Source organism: Protopterus annectens, chromosome 2.part1 (genome assembly GCF_019279795.1).
Source record: "Protopterus annectens isolate FY-2018-M chromosome 2.part1, PAN1.0, whole genome shotgun sequence".
In the NCBI taxonomy this organism is placed as follows: domain Eukaryota; kingdom Metazoa; phylum Chordata; order Ceratodontiformes; family Protopteridae; genus Protopterus; species Protopterus annectens.
This window is the reverse complement of record NC_056729.1, coordinates 461055278-461073550: the sequence shown is the minus strand read 5'-3', so window position 1 is coordinate 461073550 and position 18273 is coordinate 461055278.

Here is an 18273-nt window from a genome sequence, read left to right as displayed (position 1 = left end):
TGGCTCAGTGGTCAGCAAGTCTTGAACTTGCTGAAGGAGGTCTTGCATAGGTTGTAAGTACCTTTCCTCCACCTCTTCAAATGTTGCCCCTACCAAAACCTAAATCTCATCATCTTGGTAACTTTCTAGACTGCTGCACAGGGTGGCCCATAGGGCCTGAACCACTGGCCTGACCTTGTGAAGATGTAACTGCTCTTGGCAATTTGTTAGCAAAAGCTCTTTGATGGATCAAATAAGCGCTCTTTAATGCTCATATATTTAAAAAAAAAAAAAAGATGACTGTATTGGCAGTTCATCTAAGTGGGATGGGACAAAGGCCCAACCTATCAGTATGAAACTTGGATGATACAATGTTTTTTCAGTTTTAACCCCAAGTTCAGATGTTATGCCTGGAGCTAAGATTTCAAGGACAGATCAATCTCAGGGCTAACAAACAGGCCAAGCCAAATGAAGACATAGAACTCGTGGCCGTAAAAATCCTATCACTGTAGCCAGCCACTGAAGCTCTACTTTTTGAATTCTTTACAGAGCTAGGCCCCAGTGGTCCCAAAGCCATTTAAGGTTTTCTTTGTTGGCAGACAAGTTGGAAAATGTCAGTAAGAAACTGTTACATTCACTAAAAAAAATGTTCTCTTTACTTTTTGCCCAGCTTAGAGGACAATATTCAAAATGTCCTTGTATAGCAAACACGTCTCTACACTAGAATAATGTTAGACATGACCATAAACCTTGTACCTTGAGTACAGGTAACAGCCTAAAGTCCCTACCCACCACCACTTGTGAAAGCTTTCCAGATTTATGCCTCATATATTTGTTCTGTTTCTCATTAAATCTGTGGTTTTCAGCATTTTTGTGGCAAATCAGTGAAGGATTGAATTCACTAAATAATGACAGGTATTTGAATTTCAGACTTCATATTTTTCAGAAAATAAATGGTAACACAAAATCTTTTATTCTAGCAATTTTCTAAGTTTATAAGATCAGTATTTGAAATTTGTCCATATATTTGGGGCTATATTCCCCCATTATTGGCTTTGTCCAGGTTTTTTGTGTTAAGAGGTTCAGAGCTATGGAAAGAAGTGAGAACTGAATTCTGTATCCCCCCATTATTGGCTTTGTCCAAGTTTTTTGTGCTAAGAGGTTGAGAGCTATGGTGAGAAGTGAGAAGTGAATTCAATAAATGATAGTCATTTAAGTTTCAATCTTCCTCTCTTTTTAGGAAACTGCTGATTTGGCATACTGGTATGTTGATCTGATTGTAGTGCACAGGGTCCTGTGTTCAAGTATTGGCAGTGAAACACATGGTGGTAACACAACATTTTATTCTAGCAACTTACCAAAATTATGCAAGCGATGTTTAAAATGTGTCCCTGGTTTTTGGGCTTTTGTCCCCCCCAATAAAATTTGGCTTTTTCCGGATTTCTTGTGCTGCAAAGCTGAGAGATTTAGTTGAGTGTCAAGTGGATTTTACAAGGAGCTGAGAGGTTCAAGGGAAGAGAAGTTCAGTGCTACATATACTAAGCTGTTTGCATTGTTATAGCACAACAGTTGGTATACTTGCTTTTGATGCAGAAGGCTGTGGGTTCTCCTCCTACAGTATGCAGATAGAGCACTAATACTGTACTGTGTTGTACTTTAAAGGGAGTGGATGCTGCAGTCCTATGAATGTCCTCCTTTAGAGGAGTTATCTAGTAACTATGTTTCTGTTATCAGTTTGCCATCCATTTTCCATTGCAAAATTACTAGTGTTTCATTTTTTTAATGTAGCATAGACAATTTATTCTTCAAGGGCAACAGGCACTTTATTTGTTGATGAAACAATGAAATATAAAGTTATTTGCTAGCAGCAACCTCTTCATTAGTTAAAGATCCCTTTAATGTGGAATGATTTAGATGACTTCTGCAGAGATTTTGCATATTTACTAATGTTGGTGGATTGTAATGACAAAAGTTTGAGTGGCCTTTTATGGCTGAAATTTTCTGAAATGGGTAGTTTTCTCATTATTGGTTCATACATTTTGTCTCATTACTTACTAGAAGACGGTTCAAAACTACAAATGTAAAACACATTCTAACAATTGTTGCTATATTATACAAGGAATATAATTTAATACAATCAGGAAGGTGAATCAAAGAATGAATACATGTATGCATGGCCCTAAAATGTTTTTGAAAACAACCCAGAGGAAAGTCTGAAAGGCTCAAAATCATGGGCAAATTGTAAGCTTTACTCTTGTTACCAAAGCAATGGATGAAGGTAAAACAATTCATGCCACATTACCTTGACCTGGCCAAGCCTTTTGACACAATCCCCTACTCGGGTGTAGTACAAAAGATGACTTGCTGGATTGCCAACTTGCTCACAGGATGCAAAAGATCAAAATAGGGGAAGAGACCAGTCACCAATGGAGTCCTCCAGGGTTCGGTGCTGAGACTTTATTTGGCATATACATTTCAAAAGGAAATACCAAAGGGCTTTGGCCAGCTTAGTTTTAGATGACTGCAAGCTAGGAGCAGTTAATGAATCTTTAAATGACTTAACCATCATGCAGGAAGGTTTGTCCCAAATAATAACTGGTGTCAAAATCAAGACAATGCCCTCTGAGAACTAACCCAATTATTTGACTTTGGGAACTTGTGTGTACAGTGACCTAACTTTTGAACAACATGTGCCCAGAGTCATAAGAAAGCCTTTCTATATCGCACAGCTTATAAACTAATTGATTGTGACTAGATCTAGAGATGTTGTTGTCCCCCTTTACAAAGCCCTCATTAGGTCAATCATTTTGTATAATGCCCACTTTGGCATGTATCTGTCCATCCCCATGCAACATTTGGAACACCTTCAGAGATACTTTACTAAAAGGATACAAGTCCTAAACAATGGGTCCTGCATGGACCACCTCAAAGATTACTGTACTCAATATCCTACAGAGTGCTTAGAGGTGACATGTGCTGCATACAAGGCATTCTCTGACCTAATACAAATGGACCTACTGAACATCAGCAAGTCAAATGGCATCAGGAATACTCAGTCCAGGTATCTAAACTGAATGTTGTGGAGAGATGGATATATATCACAGAGGCTACCACTGTTCCAGACAGACTCTCCATAAAAATAAATAAAGCTCATCCATCCATATTCAAATGCAACTTGGATCTAAGGATGGGTAATAGAAAATGTACTTCAGGATTGACCCTCATGCCACTAATGTACAGAGATGGTTCTTAAATGCTGCATCCCTTACATGGGTCCCCTGAAATTATCTATAGTATGATCACAGTTATTCTCACTAGGGCTAATATACAATTATCAGCCATAATAATAAGACCAATCATAGCATGTTATTTCAAGCACCAAAAGGGAATTAGCTAAGCTTAAAATGTCCTCCAAGTGAACCTATGTTGTGGTAGTAAATAGTTAAAAAAATTGCCCTTTTTAGATCACTAAGTGCCCCCCCCCCCCAGTCTTCAACAGCTTTGGGCGCCAATATATGGAATTATTTAAATGCCAGCTCTGCACAAATGTTGTTTAGATTCTAGTCAACTGCTGACACCAAGAAATTTTGCAATGAACACCAGACAGGAAAATAACTGTTGATGACATTGTTAGTTTAGCATGCTAATACAGCCTACTTGAGAGACTGGCATAAAAGTCTCATATTTTGCTTGATTGCTTAATTACTGGCAAGTATGGGCATGTTGTTCTAAAAGTAGGTTGCTATAAGGCATGGCATTTTAATATGTCTGCTGGGTTAACATTCACAGTTGTAGATGTGAGCCCCAAATGTATTACTCCATACTGTTTATATATACATATATAGGTTGACAGGTAAATTTTAGGCAATTTGCCTAGACAATAACCAGACAGTGACAATCAAACCTTGTATTGTGTGTGAGGTAAACACCTTAACCATTATGCCAAACCTCAACAAAATGAATGTACAAAGATTCAAACGCTGTACCCTTGGAACAGGAAGTAGCTCATTAACAGGTTAGAGACTTAGTTCTTTGTGCTAACTGCCAGAGCACTGATATATATATATATATATATATATAGATATATAGATATATATATATATATATATATATATATATATATATATCTGTGTGTATATGTATACATATTTATATATATATATATATATATATATATATATATATATATATATATAGATATGGGTGCCTTTCAAATTATCTAAGTTTCAAAACTTTGAAAGTCATATGGTCGGGACTGTATGATTGAAGCTTTGAAACTTCAAACATTTTGAATGAAGATCACGGTACAGCGTGGAACAGGGAATTTGCCCTTTTCCACAATGTAGTGCAATCTCAGAGTTGATATATTTAATTAGGAAGGGGTGTGGGGGTGCAGGGGAGCTTGCCTCCCTGCAAAAACTTTAAAAATAGATTTTTTGTTTTTTATTTTTATTTATTTATTTTTTTTAATGTTTGAAGTTCCGAAACTCCAATCATATCGTCTCAACCATATAAATTTCAAAGTTTACGAACTTTGATAATCTAACATAGATCCATATATATACCTGGAAAGCGGTACTTTTGTTGAACCACACTTTTGTCAACATTTATTTAGTTAACAGTTTGGTCAACTAAACAGATGGTTGACACCTGTCGACAAAAGTAGCAGATCAAATGATTCTCGGAGTTGGGGAATTTGCCCTTTCCCTGAGAATTCTGCAATCTCTGAGCTGGAATATGTAACTAGCAGGGAGCTCTCCACTTGGGGGTGCAGGAGGCCAAGCCTCCTGCAAGAATTTTTTTTTTGTTTTAAGGTTTTTGCATGCACAGAGATTGATGCTTGACATATGTTTCACAGCATGTGAATGTGTATATAGTTGATCATTTGGTGTCAATATTATTCACATCGATATTAGTGCCATTCAATAAAAGTAAATATATATATATATATATATATATATATATATATATATATATATATATATATATATGTGTGTATATAGGGTCTATATTATATCACTGAATGCTTAAAAAAGCAAACGCTGATTGATCGACCTAATTTAAGCGAAAGCTTACAATCTCAAACTGTCAGATCAGCGATTTTTTTCCCAGGGAAAACAATCGCTGATCCAAAACACATACATACAACACAAGCACACCAAACAAACAGAAATCCACATACATACACTTAAATCTGATACCTAACCCTACACTAAACTATGCACACACCACTAACTACCCACCCACCTTAACCCAAACCCTAACCCTAAGGTCCGTCACTATCGCACACTCACCTCACCCGCTCCCTAATTCTAACTCACTTAAATCCGCCCTAACCCTCATGTCCACTCAATCGCACACACACCTAACCCGAGCCCTAACCCTAACTCACCTAAATCACCCTAACACTTACATCCACACAATCGCACACTTACCTGAATCCGACCGGTAACTTTCCACCATAACACTGAAAATACCGAAGCAACAGAAACGGACAACTGAATTCTTTCCCTAGGAAAAAAATTTGAGTTTCTGCTGCTTCGATATTTTGCAGTTTCGCGAAAATAAGTTCGATCAATGCCCGTTGTGGAAAATCAAAACAATTTTCCACATTTTAATCAAATATGTTTCCAAATTTGGTAATTCAGAATTACCAAAATGTCAGAAATGGTACCATGACATTGACATTTGAATACTGGAAGTTCCAATGTTGAAAATCCATGTTACCGGTAACATGTTTGAAGGAGGGCAAGTCTTGCTGCATCTTCCATAACCCTTGTATATTATATAGTCCAACTCTGAGATCACAACACAGTGAGGAAAAGGGTAAATTTCTGGATCCCTGATTTATTATCAGAACGCCAATCTCATATTAATTAATGCATGCTTCGTTTCGCTAATGTAATTTTGACCATTTCTGGATCGGCATTACGGAAACCATCCCAGTTTTGCAGTGCTTCTCCACTTTTTGATAGTAAATCTATATATATTCATATATATATATATATATATATATATATATATATATATATATATATATATATACTAGAAATATTACACACACACACACACACACACACACACACACACACACACACACACACACACACACCTTTGTATATTTGTATATATGGCTCTATCATTTGTGATCAAATAATCCCAAAGAGGTCGACTATTTGATCAACACCATTTAGTCGACAGAAGCAAATGATCAACATGTGCAACAGATTGACAATTCCTGTTTAGAAGAATATTGTCTTTCCCTGGGAACTGTGCATTCTCGAAGTTAGTACATATATAATTAGCCGGGGGTTTAGGGAGGTGCAGCAAAAATACTCTTTGTTGGTTTAACCTGCCCTAGGTTAATCCTTGGGGCAGTGCACAATTTTTCGTCATTTTGTGTTTCAATGTTTGTATGTCAATACCCTGTACATTGATGCTGTGATTATTTAATCACAGAAAATAGATTCATATATGTTTATACATACACACATACACACAAACACACACACACACACACACACACACACACACACACACACACACACACACACACACACACAGACTTGCAAGGCTGAACTTGATTTAGATTTTAATAGAACAAAAATTAGATCATCTTCTGATATAATTTAGACAGTTTAATAATGGGACATGCTTCATATAGAATAAATCCTAAGACAAGCAGACTATGAACCCCCCCCCCCCTTTGCATATGCTGAAATAAACATTTGATAGAAAACTTCAAACGTGTCTGTTGCAATAAGTGCCATATGATCAGGAATGTAGTTTTGTGTTTTTAACTTTATCATTACTGGTCTATAACACACAAATAACATTATTCACCTATCTGCCTGAAACAAGTTTGTAATGAAATTTGGTTAGACATTAAACAGATGAGCATTAAATAAATTACCAGATACAAAGAGAATGAGCTGAAGAAGGTATTATAAGATCATTACCATATTTTCCAGACTTACTTTCACCTTACTTTATGGAATACCTGGGGCTAGTCATTTATAAAAAAAAAAAGGGGGGGGGTCATGCTGAAAAGACCACACAATATTCTTTGTCATGTATTATCACCTGGTAACTGTATATAAAGTGAGTACAAGTAACCAGAATGAAATAATTGGCTTGCTTTATTTTTTTGTCTACTTTGGCTCACTTGATTCATTTGTTTCCTCGCCTTGCATATCACATTCTTGCATACCATTGTCTGGTGTGCCACCACTGCATTTTAAAACAATTACACTCAGAAGAAAGGTGTTTGGCAAATGCATTTTGCAAGGACCCTACCACACCAAGCATGGAAACTCCTCCCACATCCCATCCTCTAAACATACTACCTCTGAGGTTGCACCCATTTGGAGAAGTAGTAGATAGGTACTCCTTTCACTTCAAGTTTGTTTGACCTTAGAAGCAGTATATTTAGATATCAGGGAGACACAGAGAGTTCAGTATGCTGGTATGTTTCCTTTGGTTTTATGTGGTGGCTATCTATGACAGTGCAACAGTATGAGTGATATGTCCAACATTAGGATGTTAGCTGTTGGATAAGTGAAGCGGTTTCTTATTATTCATTTTTTGTTCACTGAATTACTATTGGCAAATTAATATTTGTAAAGCTTCCTGTTAAAGAAAAATTTGAACTCATAAATGGGGATACAATTTCAGGAGGTATTTATTTGTGTATTTATTTATCATTTTTGCCAATAGTATTATATTCTGATTTCAGGATCAGTCAGTAGCCACTTAATTCATTTAGTGAAATTAAATTAAGTAGCTTATTGTTTAGTCAGTAATTATATAGTAGCAAGCAAGTTGACTGTACCATAGAAGTCAATTATATCAAGACTTGAAGCTTTTGAATTGGATGATAACATTGATTGTTTGCTTTATATTGGCTTTTTAATTTTAAAAGATTTTTGTATTGTACTGCAGAAATTCCTGACTCTCCTGTTGACTGCTACTTGATACATTTAGATATGTTACTCATAAAAGTACGAGGAAGGCAAATCCATAATAGAATGTATACTGTGTTGGTTATTATCTGCTTCTTCAAGTCTGAACACAAAATGTGCATTGACTCCAGTTTTATCTTGATGAGCTAGAAAATAGACTGATTTGTCAAATGTTTTATTCTGAAACAACATAATTTTATATTGTTCACATACTGCCTTTAAATAGATGAGTTTAATTTTTTTAATTTTCTTTTAATTTGATATAGTTAGTACCATGTAATGTTTAATAAGCTGCTATGTGACTAGCAGGGTCTATATTAGAACACCGAACTTTCAAAATTTCGAGTGTTCTGTTATCGACCCATTTTCAGCAAACACTGAAAATATCGAAGAAACAGAAAACCAAATTTTTTCCTATGGAAAGAATTTGGTTGTTGTTGCTTTGGTATTTTCAGAGCTGTGGTGGAAAGTTACGGATCGAGTTCAGGTAAGCATGCGATTGTGTGGACGTTTTTCTTTACGTAGAGAGCCAAATTAAATAAGTATACATAAGACATCAACTATTCATTCAGTCATTTTATTATGCAATTCTGGCAATCTGTCGGTCTGACAATCCTTTTTTTAAGGGTCACAGAACTATATTCAATGGTTTTGGACTTATATATCCTACCATGACCAATCACATATATACTGTTAGAAGTAGGTGATGAGTGAATAAGTAGTTTTTTATATATATTTTAAGTTATACTAGAAATGATAGTTTGTTTTATTATTTACTATACATTGGTAGGCAGTTTTCATCCTGCTTTTGCTTCTTGCGTACTAGTGTGACAACTTCATCCCAGTGTGTGGTTGTTTTTACTTTTTTGGACTTTTAATTTTATATTGATATTGTAGTTTAACACACTTGTTATAAAGCCAGTGGGAGTCTTCTGTCTGCTTAATGTAATTTTGTAACTATTTTTCCCAGTTTTTACTTGCAAACAAATTGACACTGAATAAATAACATACTCAGACTTTACTCATAGAGTGCTTCTGAAAACAGATAATTGTGTGGTGTCTTGTTAACCGGTTAACTGATGAATAAAAAAAGAAGAAATAAATAAATAATCCTCATCTAGTATACCATAGCTTAGTATCTGTGAACTAGTAATTATTTTTTTTTCATACTGTTTCATTTAAAATCAATTTTTTTAATCTTCACAGTGCATGCATTTAAACATATTATTAAGGCTATACATTTATTGACTGGACTTGATACACAATTATCTCATAACAGTTATTCAAATTTTGAGGTTTATCTGACACATTTGGTGAAGACAGAGTATCTATCTCCTCAGTTATTAGCATGGCCAGTTTAAACAGGCATGAATAGTCTTCTACAATGTTTAAATCTGTTTGAGGTGCTGTTTTCAGTGATAGTTCTTCAGTAATAGATGAAGGCAAACGTTTTGTCTTACTCTTGAGACTGGAAAGCTGGTTGTTTATTTGACTATAACTGCTCATTTATTTATTTAACATTTGTTTACCGGAAAAGTCCAACTTGGAATAAAGCCAATTTTCAGTGGAGTCCTGGGGAGAAATGCTCCAGATGCATGTCTTTGTAATGAAGTATAGTCATGGAAGCTATTTTGGGCAGTGTTCATAGGTTCTTAAGTCTATAGATATATACTAAGGTAACACAGAATTTAAATCACTGGATTTAATGATTCTGATGCTGTTCATGAGAAATGGATCCAAGGATTTCTTGCATACCAGACATAGATCACCTCTGGTATATAATGCATCTTTGGAAACAGTTCTGTGGACTAACAAGTCACCGAGGAAAGGTCTCAGTAAGCTAAATATGCTTAGAACTTATTCAGGCATGATTCATAGCATGATCCACAGCATGATGATCAGGATATATAATGGGTAACATTGTTTCCTTACAGCAAGAGGATTGCTTTTTTGGTGGGTTGCCTCCTGCACAGGGTCTGCATGTCATCCTTGTGTTCTCATGGGCTTTCTCTGAGTAGCCTAGTTCCCTTCCACATCCAAAATATATGCAGTAGGTGGATTGGTGAACCTAAAATTGTTCCTGGGTGTGTATGCAGTGTGTCTGATACAGAATAAAGGCCTGGAACCCTACTTCTATTCCCAAATTGTGTAGTAAACTCCATAGATGGCAGCAGTAGTCCACAGGGTCACTATGGACGTTAGGTCTGATTCATAGGTCTGGATGGATGAAACAATTAAAGACAGTATTTGAAGTGATAAAACAAGTAAAAATCCAAATGCCACAAGCATTATTTTAAATAAAACTGCAACCAATCAGTTATGCAACTTACTTAACATTGCAGAAACAAGTGGTGAGAACTACAAGTACTGAAACCAGTATTTTATCTTAAATATTGTAATTTTACACAACTTATTCCATATTATGATTAGAAGGGATGGATTTCCTCAAACACCTCTACAAGCTAACAGCTGAATCAAAGGTACTATTGTATCTGTTAGAAGGTGGTGGTGGAGCCTCCTTGGAAGCACTGATTCTTAGCACACTTTCAAACAGCAATCATTAGAAACAACCAAAACTCCCTCAATGGGTGGATACTTTTTACTTTGTACTTTCTTTTCTCTATATCCCTTTTCTCGCTTTACATTGCTGATTGTCAAGCCTTCCCAACAATATTAGAGACTATTTATTCTCCAGAGGCGGAAGGACCTCAGACCCTTTGAAGGAAGAGCTCTGTGCAGGGGCCATCATATCAACAGAAAGAAATTTCATCTGTCTGTTACTGTACTGCTCTTAGGTTGTTTTAGCAGTATTTTGCAAAAGCTGTTCTGAGTCTGCCTAAAGTTTTGTAAAGTTTTTGTGTGTTGTGAACATTTCTCAGGGTTAGTGAATTTATTTCCAAGGATTCCTGATATTGCAATAATTCTTACTTCTATCTAAAGCATTTGTTACTGTGCTTGAGCTCAAAGCTAGTTTGTTTTACATAGGAGGATTATTTTGTACTCTGATGGGAGCAGAGAGCTAAATTCAACCCATTCAAGGTGGGAACTACTGGTTGATAGCTTATTGTGTTTTTATCTGATTGGCCTGAGGGTTTAACTTTAAAAAATCTTTCATCCTGCTTCATAGGTGTTTACTAGACTAATGACCATGTGACACAAGAGAAATACTGCCAGCCCAGCTAGCTGGAATTTTGTAAATAATTATATGTCATTTGAGAATATCAATATGATTTATATAGAAATGTAACAAAAGGAGACACTGCCAGCCCAGCTATCTGGAATGTTGTAAATAGTTATATGTCATTTATGAATACCAGCATGATGCAATTGCTTGTGTTACCAAATGTATTAGAACTATATGTTATGTGTATATTAAACTAGTAGTACAGAAGTGTGTGTTGAACAGGGTTTGTACAGTACTGAGCTTCGCGGGTGTGTCCACAGTGTACCCTACTTGAAAAGAACAGAAATGTATATAAACTATATACCTATGCAAATTTATATTTTTAATAGTAGAAACTGGAACATAGAGTTAACTTGCAAAACTTCAAAAAAATAAGTTTGTTATAGAAATCTTGAGACACCAGCATTATGAAATCTTCCCAGAGCAGCATGTGTGAACAATCTTTTATGTGAATGCTAGTGGCATAAAATAATGCAAAGGTAGATGGAAATACATTGCCTGGCTAAAAGGGCATCAGCCAAGATATGATAGTGCTTATGAACAATTCCTCTCTTTATTAAGGCATAATTATTAATATAAGAAAATATGCATCTTTCAAGATTGTATAAAAAGGGATATAATCACTAGTAAACTTTGTCAGTCAGTCAGTCAGCCAGCTACAGAATGAAATAAATTGCACTGACCCTACTGGAGATGCCTTGCTTGCTGACCATTTATTTTTCTTGTTCCTCTAACTGCCTGTATTTTTCCTCATAGGTGCAGTGCTCATAAATACTTTTACATAGTTGAAATTAAATTGTTTTATGATTGTGTTATAAAAGTTAGTTTCAATGCAGCAAGGAGACAGGATATCAAGAGCTAGGGTGCCTTTTTCATTGTTTTGTAAGTGTTTTATTGTCTTATGTCTTCTACCAACTGTAAACATCTGAAGGCTATGTATTTTTCACACAGAGATGTTAATTAAATGTGGGGCACTGGGAGTTTAGCTTGGAAACTTAAGTCAGGTGACAAAAGTGATGTCATGCAAACTAACCCAGCAGTAATATCTGCTATTAATTTAAGAACTCTGTCAGAAAAAGACTGCACATTTTGTATTTTGTCTTGGACCTAGCAAGAACACCCACTCATCATGATCATCTGTACTTGCCTTACTTTAAGTAAGATTTAGGGCATAGTATCTCTTTTAGATATAGACAGTAATATAATAAAGATTAGTTTATATGTTTTCTGTATTTATTTGACATTGTCCTGTAATGTTGTTTTAAAATATTTCCTGTTATTTTGAATTCTGAAGTTACTGTGTTGATTGACTGAGTATTGTCTTGTTCTTTTATTATTTATTATTAAATATATTTAAACCTATCTTTGTGGCTGATATTTGTGAGACGTATTTAACTTTTGAAGTACTTGCATATGTATTTGGTGACACTGTACAGGCCACTCCTAAATAGCCTTTTCAAGTCTTAGTCAGACTACCATTTGGATTAATAGCAACATTACACAGTAGGATTGGACACCCTTTGTAAGGGCCTTATAGTAGCTGATAAGTAGTGGTTGGTGGCAGTGGAAACTGCCTTATAGTCTGGGCAGAAGGGGGCATAGCTAATAAACCTGTGCCAGTCTTCCCCAGGTGTGTGTGTGTTTGTATATAAATCAAATCTCAAAGTGTGTGTTTCAACTATTTGAACAGGGACATGAAGCACTGGTTGGACAGAGAGGGTACCGGAGGTTTTAGTCTGGCCCCTCAGCTGAGATCTTAACCCTATAGCTGTGCCAGTGGGGAGTCTTACTGGGGATCTGGAGAAAGAGGGAAAAAACAGTCCCAGACTGACTGTGATATCTGTGTGCTCTGAAGTGAAATTGAACTTTACTGTGTGTACTTGTCATCCTCCCTGTGTATACATCCCCTAGCTGTTGTCAGTGGTGAGGACTGAAGCTCCTTGAATACTGGGCCAGTGCAGGGACATCACAGACCACAAGGGTGTTTTTAGGCCTAGCCATGCATCCCAAATCTCTGACAAGTTCTGATACCTTTGATAGGTTCATAGATGTTTACTAGGCTAATGACCACAAGGGCCTTTTTAAGTCTAGCCAAGTGCTAGGCTATACTGCTGGTATAAAAGCCTCGTGTCTGAGCGATGCACAAATATGGCTTCCTGTGCTTGCATATAAGCAAATCTCTCCAGTTTAAAATCCCCTATTGGAAATGCTCTCCATAGTGTCCCACTGTTCACAGCTGCTCAAAGAGCTGTGAGTTTGAGCAGCGGGTGGTAGCACTGAAAGTTATCTAATAGTATACTACTAAACATTCTCACTTTGACCATTAAATGACTCTCCCTTACTCCTCATCTGGAAATTGTGTTTCCTTGCCTTACATAGTATAGGGTACATTCAGACCTGCTGAATCTAGACTGTTTGATATCATTGTGCTCTTAAATCAGCCATCTTACATTGAGGGCCTCCCTTCATCCTTGTAGAAGAAGTTTGTAGGTTAGGACCCATCTGAATTGGGGATTTCTAGAGAAAGGCCCAGTTTGGGGCTTTCCCATTGGGAGTTGTGTTGAAACTTTTTAAATTTGTCCTCATATAAGCCTTACATTTGCTCTGGTTTGTGCTCGTTTACCAAAGCTGTTCAACATTTGGAAACTTTAGCCAGAGGTAAGGAGTACATCTGCACTGAAATCCAAGGCATTCACTGAAAAAAAAATGAAAAATAATTATAGTTTAAGGCAGAACTGCACTTTGTTAACTGTATTTAATTGAATTGTTGCTTCTTTTTTGCTGTTTGTGTCTAAGTCCAGGTAGCCCACTTCTTTCCCAAATACCACATTCAGAAAAATCCTGCCGCAATGGATGGGCAGTTTCCCATCATTGCTTCTGAAAGCTTGATTGATATGGGCATCTTGAGACAATGTAGCAATTGCATCATGTATACTGACAACCATTCACTCCTAAAGCAAACTAACACCCTATGTGAGAGATGCAAATACACTGTGGAATTTGAGTCAATTCTCTCATGTAAAAACAAACTAGACATCAAACAGGTTGTCAGCACACAGTCTTCACCTTTCACGCAAACCTCACCTCTCACACAAAATAAGGTCATGACACATAAACCCACACATGTGAAGGTACTCACTAAAAGAACAGAGACCTCCCAAATGCATACCAGCCACACTCACCACTAAGCAAAAACAAACCACTATATATATCAGCACACACACACACACACACACACACACACACACACACACACACACACACACACACACACACACACACACACACACACACACACACACACACACACACACACACACACACACACACGCACACACACACACACCAGTGTCACAACAAATAAGCCCCTAAGGCAAAACACATCAAATGTCTTGGTCATGAGCAACTCCATAATGAGACACACAGATGTCCCCCTCACCAGACTGGACAATGAGAAGGTCACTGTCAGCTGCCTATCAGGTGCCAGGATCCAACAAATTATGCACGCACTCAAGTCACTCAACAACAAGTACCATTAAGACTCTGTCATAGTCCATGTTGGAGTGAATTAATTGAGACATACCTCTCTGGACTATATGAAGAGAGACATAATATAACTCTCTGATTATGTGTCCCAGACAGGTATGTCCCTAGACCTAAGCAGTATCCTAACCTCACCCAGGATGGTGCCACAATATAAACAAAACAATTATTGACTTCAACAATTGGCTCAGTTTCTGGTGTCAGTCTATGGGGATGCAGTATCTGTCAGCCTGGGAGGGTATGATAGACAAACTTTGCTGCTTTGCTAGAGATGGTCTCCACCTGTCCCTCCTAAACTTTTAGATACTAGCAAAGGCCCTTGCCTCCCCATAGTGCCTTTTTAGGCAATGTCAAAACAACATATTTTCCAGTGTAACAAAATCTAATCAAGACAAACTCAGGGTCATGCTGTTTAATACTAGGATAAACAAGAAACTGCACTCCCTGGAAGCATTTCTCACCTCAGAGGATGCTGCCATCTGTGCAGTTAATGAGACATTGTTCAAGGCCTCTGAGAGCATCTCAGCTGTCCAAGGCTACAATGCCTTCCATATGTTCAAACCTCAAAACGAGCATGGAGGAAACAAAGGTGGAGGTATATCCATCTTCATTAAAACCAAATACACTTTGGGACTGGTCAAACAGCACGACTCTATTGAACTACTCCATGTCCAATTAGCTATTTGGAAAGTATCATACCACATCATTGCTAACTATAGGTCCCCCACTATGAACCAGGGTAAGCCCACCACCTACCTCAATTTACTGGAATCTCTCACCATACAGCCCAACACCTTAGTCATGGGAGATTTCAACTATGCTTCCAAAGACTCGGGGACATAACACAAGCAAAAACACACTTGCCCAGAAATTCATGGACTTTGTTAACACAGATGCTCTGGAACAGATAGTCTGCACCCCCACTAGGGGGCTCTAATGTTCTGGACATAGTACTCACAACATGGGGGAGGGGTTGCGGTACTTCCCCATGGATGATGCCTTCCCTGGTTAGGTCAGACCACAAATCATACTCTTTTAAAGTAACTACTGGAACTGACACCCTCACAGAAACAAAGATTATAAATAACTTTACCAAAGATAACTACAGCCTACTAAATGATGGTATAAAAAGCTTCATACCACTTGCAATCACAGAAATTAATGATCAATATGCAGATGTGTACACAAATGCCCTGTACAAACACTTAAGTGACTGCATAAACTCTACTGTACCTGACCAGGTCAAAACCAGGTCTTCCCATAAAAACAAGCCACCATGGTGGACTTCAGGTATGAGCAGATTATATAACAAGACAAGGAAAGTGTTGCCCAAATGCAAGAGGGATATTACTCTGGAAAGGAAGAGTTCCCTCCTAAGCCTAAACAAGAAAATCAGAAATCTTGCAAAGTCTTCTAAAGAAAATGACAAAACTAAAATCACATCCCTGGCCAAGGATAAACATAAGGCATTCTTTAACCACATCCAAAGTCTAAAAGGAAATGCCCAGTTATGTGCTGAACTGGTTGTAGATGGGATCACTCATTCTATAGCAGAAGATATTGCAACCTTGTAGATGACAGATTCAGTGCAAATTTCATCCCCCTATCCCCACCTACTATAATCCAAAGCATACCTGACACCAGCCCTCTGCCTAGTATCTCTAGAGAGTAGGTCATCTCTGCACTGGACAAGGTAAAAAATGCTGCCTCAGTGGGATCAAATAATATCCCAGGTTGTTTACTAAATAATCTAAAACAAGACCTAGTGGACTCAGTTGGCATTCTGTTTAATCATAGCTTAAGAACTGGCTATTTTGGTTCAGAATTGAGAACAGCAACAGTAATTCCCCTGCACAAAAGGGGCCATCAACTGACCCTGGGAACAACAGCCCCATAAGACTAACCAGCCTCATCTGCAAGGCCATGGAAAGAATTATCATGAACCTTATCAGCAAGGACATAGGCAACCTCCAAACACTGAACCCAACCCAGTGTGGCTTTGTAAGGGTAGATCATGCTTATTAAACCTGGTGGCCTTCTTTGAGAATGTCACCAAAGCCATGGATGAAGGTAAGACAGTGCACACTGCCCATCTCAACCTTGCTAAGGCTTTTAACACAATTCCCCACTCTGGCATGATTGAGAAACTCTCCCAGATAGGGATTAACCCTTACATTACTAGATGGCCAGCCAATTGGATCACCGACAGAACACACTCTGTCAAAACTGGTGACTCCACCTCCACCAATAGATCCACCACTAGTGGAGTACCACCGGGGTCTGTGCTGGGCGCCTTTACTATTTAGCATCTATTTCTCAGAATTCTAGGCCAAAGTAGATGGCTTTTGGTGCGCCATGTTCGCTGATGATTGTAAACTGGGAGCACTGAGTCCCCCAACCATGTCAATATATTATAAGAAGCGCTAACACAAACAAATGATTGGTGCCAAAGCCATGGCTTTAAACTAACTCCAAAAAATGCATTATTATTCCCTTTCACATTATGAAATTCCCTACAAATTACAATATTGACAGTACCCTCTGAGTTCCAGCCCAATGGTGTGTGACTTTTATCAATGATAAAAATCTGAACTTTGACCACCATTTTCCACAGTGGCAAGGAAAGCCTTCTATATAGCACACCTCATAAGCAAAAGCATAGCATTCAGGTCAAGGGATGTTATAACTCCACTGTACTCGACCCTAATAAGACCACTAATATAGTATAATGTGCCCTTTTGCATGTACCTCACCAGACACCTGCAGCAGCTGGAAAGACCTCATAGTTTCTCACTAAGAATATAAAGGGCATCAAAACCATGACCTATATGGACATGCTGAAAACCCTGTCACCTTAATCTGCATCTTATAGGCTGCTGAGAGATGACTTGTGCCTGGCTTATAGGCAATCTCCAACCTTGCCCTAATAGGAATGCTACACATTCGCAAGTCAAATGGCACATGAGTCACTCGTTCTAGGGATCTCAACCTAGTTTGTAACATTATCCCAACATGCTGGAGAGACAGCTATATCTCCCAGAGACTGCCTCTTCTCTGGAATAGACTTCCTATTCATGTAAAATAGAGCTTCTTACTGACCCTATTCAGATGCAACCTCAATAATTAGGAATGCAAATTTGCCCCGGGGTGGCACCCATGTCCCTCATGGGCAGAGTTAGCCAGTGCTGATCACAGACCCACTATGTTCATAAATTCATTCTGTGAACTACTCAAAAAGACCAAATGGGAATACTTAGTATTAACATGGCTAGGCTTCTAAAGGCTCTAGGTCTACTAGCCTACTAACCTCTATGAACCTATGAACAGATATCAAGGGTAGCTGTGTTCTAGCCAGCATATTAACAGTTGAGAACATTTGTATGTCCTTCCTTCCACCCCCCTTAGTGATGACATGGGTACATAAATAACCTATGTCCCATGGAAGCAGAGGCTATTATCAACAGCATGGATGGCCAGACCACATCCATCCTTATGCCAGACCCCTAGACAAAACTCACACTTCACCTTTTAATGTGATGTATGTTTTTCCCAGAACTGAGGCTATAGCTGACCAGAGCCCCCAACCCTTCCCTCCCAGGATGGACA